The sequence below is a fragment of the Euleptes europaea genome, chromosome 18, assembly GCF_029931775.1.
Source record: "Euleptes europaea isolate rEulEur1 chromosome 18, rEulEur1.hap1, whole genome shotgun sequence".
In the NCBI taxonomy this organism is placed as follows: domain Eukaryota; kingdom Metazoa; phylum Chordata; class Lepidosauria; order Squamata; family Sphaerodactylidae; genus Euleptes; species Euleptes europaea.
Window position 1 is genome coordinate 8,232,279 of NC_079329.1, and position 6,777 is coordinate 8,239,055.

The window sequence follows — 6,777 nt, forward strand, 5'->3', positions numbered from 1 at the left end:
AAACAAGATAGCTGCAACAGCATTATCCTGCCTGTGCTCCACAGCACCTCATAGAATAGGCATGCTCCTCTGATCCTGGAGAGAATAGGTCTGCATCATAACTAGTATCCATTTTGCCTAGTAACCATGGATAGCCCCATCCTCCATAAGAACATAAGAAAAGCCCTGCTGGATCAGACCCATGCCCATCAAGTCCAGCAGTCTGTTCACACAGTGGCCAACCAGGTGCCTCTAGGAAGCCCACAAACAAGACAGCTGCAGCAGCACCATCCTGCCTGTGTTTCACAGCACCTAATATATTCGGCATGCTTCTCTGATCCTGGAGAGAATAGGTATGCGTCATGACTAGTATCCATTTTGACTAGCAGCCATGAATACTCCCCTCTTAAAGCCTTCCAGGTTGGCAGCCGTCACCACATCCTGGTGGAACTGGAGATTTCTGATTGATCTCAGAACATGCCCTCAAGTTTCTCTAGGCAAGGAAACAAATGAGGCAGAGGGAAACAAATTCTTTACTAATTTTTGCAACCCCTTCGTGTTTCTAGGGTTGCCAGCCTCCAGGTACTAGCGGGAGATCTCCTGCTAGTACAACTGATCTCCAGCCGATAGAGATCAGTTCACCTGGAGAAAATGGCCGCTTTGGCAATTGGACTTTACGGCATTGAAGTCTGCCCCCTCCCAAACCCTGCCCTCCTCAGGCTCCGCCCCAAAAATCTCCAGGTATTTCCCAACCCAGAGCTGGCAACCCTTTGCCTTTCACGTGCAGATTTGTCAGGGGTATCGTTCAGATTCTTTACAATAAATGATGCAGAACAGGTATGTGTGTGTGCATTTTTAATGGTGTGTGTGTGGGCTGCATTTTGGAAGGAGTGATAGGTAGTTACTATTTGAATCAGCGAATAATGGCACTTCTGGGGGTGTAATATACACTCATTTCCTGAGGAGTGAGAGTGACTGTCGTGTCCCAGCAGGCGTATAATTGTGGTGAGGGTGTTCCCCGGGACATAGTTGTACATCTGCATGCGTCAGTTGTACAGGACCTGTAACGTTTGCAACGTTAGGTTGTTTTTTTTGCCTCACACACTTTTGCTTTGTACGGTGGCAAAGTGTGCGTTCCTTACTAGCTGGAGATCTCCTGCTATTACAGCTAATCTACAGCCGATAGAGATCAGTTCCCCTGAAGAAAATGGCAGCTTTGGCCATCGGACTCTATGGCATTGAGGTCCCTCCCCTCCCCAAACCCCGCCCCCTTCGGGCTCCACCCCAAAAACCTCCCGCCGGTGGCGAAGAGGAACCTGGCAACCCTGTCCTTCAGAAGGGTTTCTTTTTCCCCTCTTTTTGACCGTACTTTCTGGATAAAAGGAGATGCCCCCCTAGTCTGATAAGGGCTTCTCAGACAGTCTGGCTTAACTTTTCATGGGTTGGCAGATGAGGCTTGTCCTGTTCCCCTGGACTGGGCTAAGGATTTGACTCCTTGGGCGGAGACAGACCAAATACTGAGAGGTTACAGCATTGAACTGGGCGTGAGAAAAAGGGGGCACCGAAAGCTAATTTCCAGGGACTGCATATATTCAACGCTCAGGGTGTTGTACACAGGGAAGGGGTCCTTTATTCCCTAGCTTCCCTTGGGAGTCGTTGGGGAGATAAGAGTTGAGCCGAGTGCACAGCTTGGGGTGGTGTCATTTAGGGGAGGGGCGTGGCTCAGTGGTAGAGCATCTGCTTAGCATGCAGAAGGTCCCAGGTTCAATCCCTGGCATCTCCCGTTAAAGGGACTAGGAGAGTAGGTGATGAGAAAGACCCCTGCCTGAGACCCTGGAGAGCCGCTGCCGGTCAGAGTAGACAATACTGACTTTGATGGACCAAGGGTCTGATTCAGTAGAAGGCAACTTCATGTGTTTACTTGGGGAGGGGCTGTGGCTCAGTGGCAGAGCCTCTGCTTGGCATGCAGAAGGTTCCCAGGTTCAATCCCCATCATCTCCAGTTAAAGGGGCCAGGCAAGGAGGTGATGGGAAAGACCTCTCTCTGCCTGAGACCTTGGAGAGCCGCTGCCGGTCAGAGTAGACAATACTGATTTTGATGGACCAAGGGTCTGATTCAGTAGAAGGCAGCTTCATGTGTGTTCAAGAACAAAGGGCAGCGTTGACATGCAAATCTCCTACCCTGCACAACCACTTCCCTTTCCCCCAAGTTGCCCTCCCCTCTGGCAAACCTTCTCAACCAGCCGTCCTAGCAGCTTCTCCGTACCCTTTTAGGGGGTCCCCAGCCGCGACCTTTCTCACCTGCTGGGCCTGCGCCTTTCCTGGGCCTACCCGCTATTCGTAGCTGGAGTGTGTCCGCTGGAGAATGCTGGCTGCCAGCCCAGATGCTACTTGCAAAGTTAATTATAGCCAAGACCAAGATACTATGTGGGGGGGGGATCAGATGTCACCAGCATTGGAAACCAACTAGTAAAGTCTTACAAACCTATTTCTCAGCAATACTGCTTCATAACACAGGCTCATTAAGAGCCCCGTGGTGCAGAGTGGTAAGCTGCAGTACTGCAGTCCAAGCTCTGCTCACAACCTGAGTTCAATCCTGACGGAAGTCGGTTCCAGGTAGCCGGATCAAGGTTGACTCAGCCTTCCATCCTTCCGAGGTCGGTAAAATGAGGACCCAGCTTGCTGGGGGTAAAGGGAAGACGACTGGGGAAGGCACTGGCAAACCACCCCGTAAACAAAGTCTGCCTCGTAAACGTCGGGATGTGACATCACCCCATGGGTCAGGAATGACCCGGTGCTTGCACAGGGGACCTTTACCTTTTTTAAAAAAACACAGGCTCATATTCCCTGCACATAGACAACTAGTGTGTCACTATTCTCCCTGACATGCAATTTTTCTATAAACTGAGTAATAAAAGAAAAATTGTACAGAGGAATATTTAGTCGGATCCACAGGCTGAAGTGGTACACTGCAGCAGCGAATCAGGTTTACCTCCTCATCTGTTGTTTGTTGAATATGAAGCCTGAGATTTCATTTAGCTTGGAATTAGGTGTAGCTATAGGGTTGCCAGGTCCCTATTCGCGGAGCCAGAGGAGGGCGGGGTTTGGGGAGGGGCTTCAATGCCATAGAGCCCAATTGCCAAAGCGGCCATTTTCTCCAGGTGAACAGATCTCTGTTGCCTGGAGATCAGCTGTAATTGCGGGAGATCTCCAGCTACCACCTGGAGGTCGGAAACCCTGTGTAGCCAGCGTTACAGTTTGTGCACACATTCTGTTTGCAGCTAGGGTTGCCAACCTCTAGGTGGTAACCACCCAGAAAAGAAGAATCTAGGTCAGTGATGGCGAACCTTTTAGAGACCGAGTGCCCAAACTGCAACCCAAAACCCACTTATTTATCACAAAGTGCCAACGCTGCAATTTAACCTGAATACATCTACAGTCTGGAGATGAGCTGTAATTCCGGAAGGGGGGTCACCAGATACCACCTGGAGGCTAGCATCCCTACTCTCAGGTGCTCAGACCCCAAAAGCATTGCAGGTCTGGAAGGGGACCCAGGGCTTGGATCTGCCTATCCAACTGCAGGTCAGCGCGGCTCTCAGGAGGCTGGCAACTCTCAGCGCCACCCCGCGCGGCTGCCCGCCATCCCTGTTCCCTTGCCCAAGGTGAGAGGGGGGTGTTGGGGGGGGCTCCCCCTCGCCCCTCCCTCTAATCCTCATTAAAGCACCATTACATGCTGGAGCTGGGAGGCCGCGGCAGGGCTAATCCCATTAGGCAGCCTGAGAACGCCGACGGCTCCCGGCGCGGCTCTGCTCCAGCTGTGGCGGGCCCATTGCCCGCCACTTGGCCCCCGCCACCCGGGGAGGCCCTAATCCCTCACATGATGGCCGGGGGGGCTGCACGCAAGGGAGCACAAAGGCGCCATTCAGGGCCTGCCATTTGGGGTGCCTCCGGGGGCTGCTAAGCCGCCCGGCCCAACCTGTCGGGGAGCGCACAAAGGCCTTTGTTGGGGCCAGAGCCTCCCTCCCTCCCGCTGGCCAGAGGCCAGCCTAAGGCCGGGCTGCGGCAGCCGAGCCAGCGCGCTCCACTCGCATGCCGTAACGAACTCAGGCAAACTCTGTGCTGGGGCGACGGCGCACATGCCCACAGAGAGGGCTCTGAGTGCCCCCTCTGGCACATGTGCCATAGGTTCGCCACCACTAGCCTAGGTTGTCAGTATAATTATACTCAAACAAAAACAACCTACTATATTCTTTGCAAAAGCTTCTATTTCATATGTCATGCACCTACACTATACACAATATGCTAGCTCTATAATTATTCTATCTCTATATACAAAATTTCCCGCCTATGTGCTATATAACAGAATTCTACAAACAACTCAATAAATACATTTCATAAAGACTTCTCAAAGTTGGAGGGTACAGTCTCCAAGTGTAACAAGTGAAGTCCATGAGACATAGCGCTATTTCTTTTTAAGGTAAGTGTCCATAAACACTGATGTTTTATCTGTATATTCCCATGTGTGATGCTGTTTTCTTCTCTTTACAGGTTACCGGTTGGTTGTTCCTGGTGGTACCTGGAGATCTCCTGTTATTACAATCGATTTCCAGACGACCAAGACCAGTTCCCCTGGAGAAAATGGCTGCTTTGGAGGGCTGTCTCTATGGCATTATGCCCTGCCAAGATCCCTCTCCTCCCCAAATCCCGCCCTCCCCATGCGTGCGCACACCCCACACAATGCACCTACGTCACTTACGGGTTTACCCAGAAGCGATGCGGACGCTCTAGCAATGTGGACGCTCGATGTGATGCGGACGCTCGATGCGGACGCTATGGTTTCCATAGAGTTTTATCCAAGATTGCCAGAGTGTACGAGAGCACGGAGTGCCCGCGGGTCATCAGCTGGCCGGCGGGCAGCCCAGTGGACCGGCGGGATTTTACCCGCCACCACCGGGCACTTGGCAACCCTAGCTGGAGATCAGTTGTAATAGCAGGAGACATCCAGCTACTACCTGGAGGTTCAAACAACAATATATATGACCTAAGCTGTCTTTATCATACAGATATGCAAAATTGAAACAGCTATATGGCTATATAAATATCCTCAATCCTTACAGAACGTATTTTTATGCAAATATCAGAACACAATGTTAACTTTGTAAATTTTTATATGGTAATTCTTTTCATTTTTGTTCATTTCCAAATAAACATATTTCATTACTTGTTTTTCTTCTTTTACAAATACGGCAACGTATGATTATCAAAAGAGCAACATGCTTTTCAAATCAATAAGAACGGCGTCAACAAAATAAAGTCAATAGAAGGGGAGTACAGGTTCTCCGGTAAAGAATTCCTATTTCCGAGAAGTCCTTTATCAGCCCCCCAAAGAAGAAAGAAAACAAGAGCCTGAATGGGGGGCTGATGAATGAAAAGAATTACCATATACAAACTACCCGGAGGATGGCAACCCTGTTCCCAACCCAGAGCTGGCAACCCTATCTGCAGCCTCCTACTGCCAAAACTCAACAGAAAAACCAACATTGAACAACAATGGAAGCACAGTTTTTCCTTTCAGCTACAGGAACTTGACACGGGATGAAAGGCGGGGCAGGGCTCCTGAATCGTCCGCTTTCACTTGTGATGGGAACAATTCTGGTGGTTTACAGAGGTGGGTTGGATTGGATCCAGAATGCGCTCAGAGCTCTTTTCTGCGTTCCAGGAGTGGAATGGGAGTTAAGTATTGGGTGTGTCCAGCAGGGAATACCAGGGCTACACCCCTGGTAAAAAAAACACACAAAAAAACCCCTATTTGTGGTGCATTTATGGAAAGCTGTTTAGACAGTTCCCTAGTTGACCTCAGAAAACTCTTGTTTAGACAGATTCCACCCCCTCAAGGACCATAAACTTCATGGGAACGGGACAGAAGGGTTGTGAAGACAGACAGGTTTCGAAATGGCAAACGGAAGAAGGAAACAGGGAAAGGAGGAGGGTGAGGAACAAGACGAAAAAAGAATCCACACTTTGTTGTGCCACAACTCACTATTCTGGCTTTTGAATATTACACTACGTTCTTGAACTGCCTTATACCGTCAGGTAGTTGGTTCGTTCGGCATTGCCTGCTCATCCGGCGGCAGCTCCCCGAGGTCTCAGGCTTCCAGTTTTAAACAAGAGATTATGAAGGTCAAAAACATTTACTCAGCTGTACGGTTGCCAACCTCCAGGTACTAGCTGGAGATCTCCTGCTATGACAACTCATCTCCAGCCGATCGAGAGCAGCTCCCCTGGAGAAAATGGTCACTTTGGCCTTTGGACTCTATGGCATTGGAGTCCCTCCTGACCCCAAACCCTGCCCTCCTCAGGCTCCATCCCCAAAAACCTCCCGCCGGTGGCGAAGAGGGACCTGGCGACCCAACTCAACTAGCATCTCATCTAAATGGGACTGCAACCCACGCAAAGCACTGACATGTGCTTAGCTGTTTATTGATTTACTTCATTTATACCTTTCTTTTCTCTCCAGTGGGGCCCACAGCAAATTACATCATTCTCCTCTCCTCCGTTTTGTCCTCGTGACAACCATCCTGTGAAGTAGGCCTGGCTGAGAATGTGTGACTGGCCCAAGATTAGGGTTGCTAGCTGGAGATCTCCTGCTATTACAACTGATCTCCAGCTGATAGAGATCAGTTCCCCTGGAGAAAATGGCTGCTTTGGCAATTGGACTCTACGGCATTGAAGTCCCTCTCCTCCCCAGACCCCCCCTACTCAGGGTCCGCCCCAAAAACCTCCCGCCAGTGGCAAAGAG

General features: G+C 50.4%; 1 non-coding gene across 1 annotated transcript; it reads left to right on the top strand.

Moving 5' to 3' along the window:
• The first annotated feature begins 1,693 nt into the window (after nucleotides 1-1,693).
• Nucleotides 1,694-1,762, top strand: TRNAA-AGC (transfer RNA alanine (anticodon AGC)). Its single transcript has one exon. It is a non-coding gene; the product is annotated as a tRNA-Ala (tRNA).
• The last annotated feature ends 5,015 nt before the right edge of the window (nucleotides 1,763-6,777 follow it).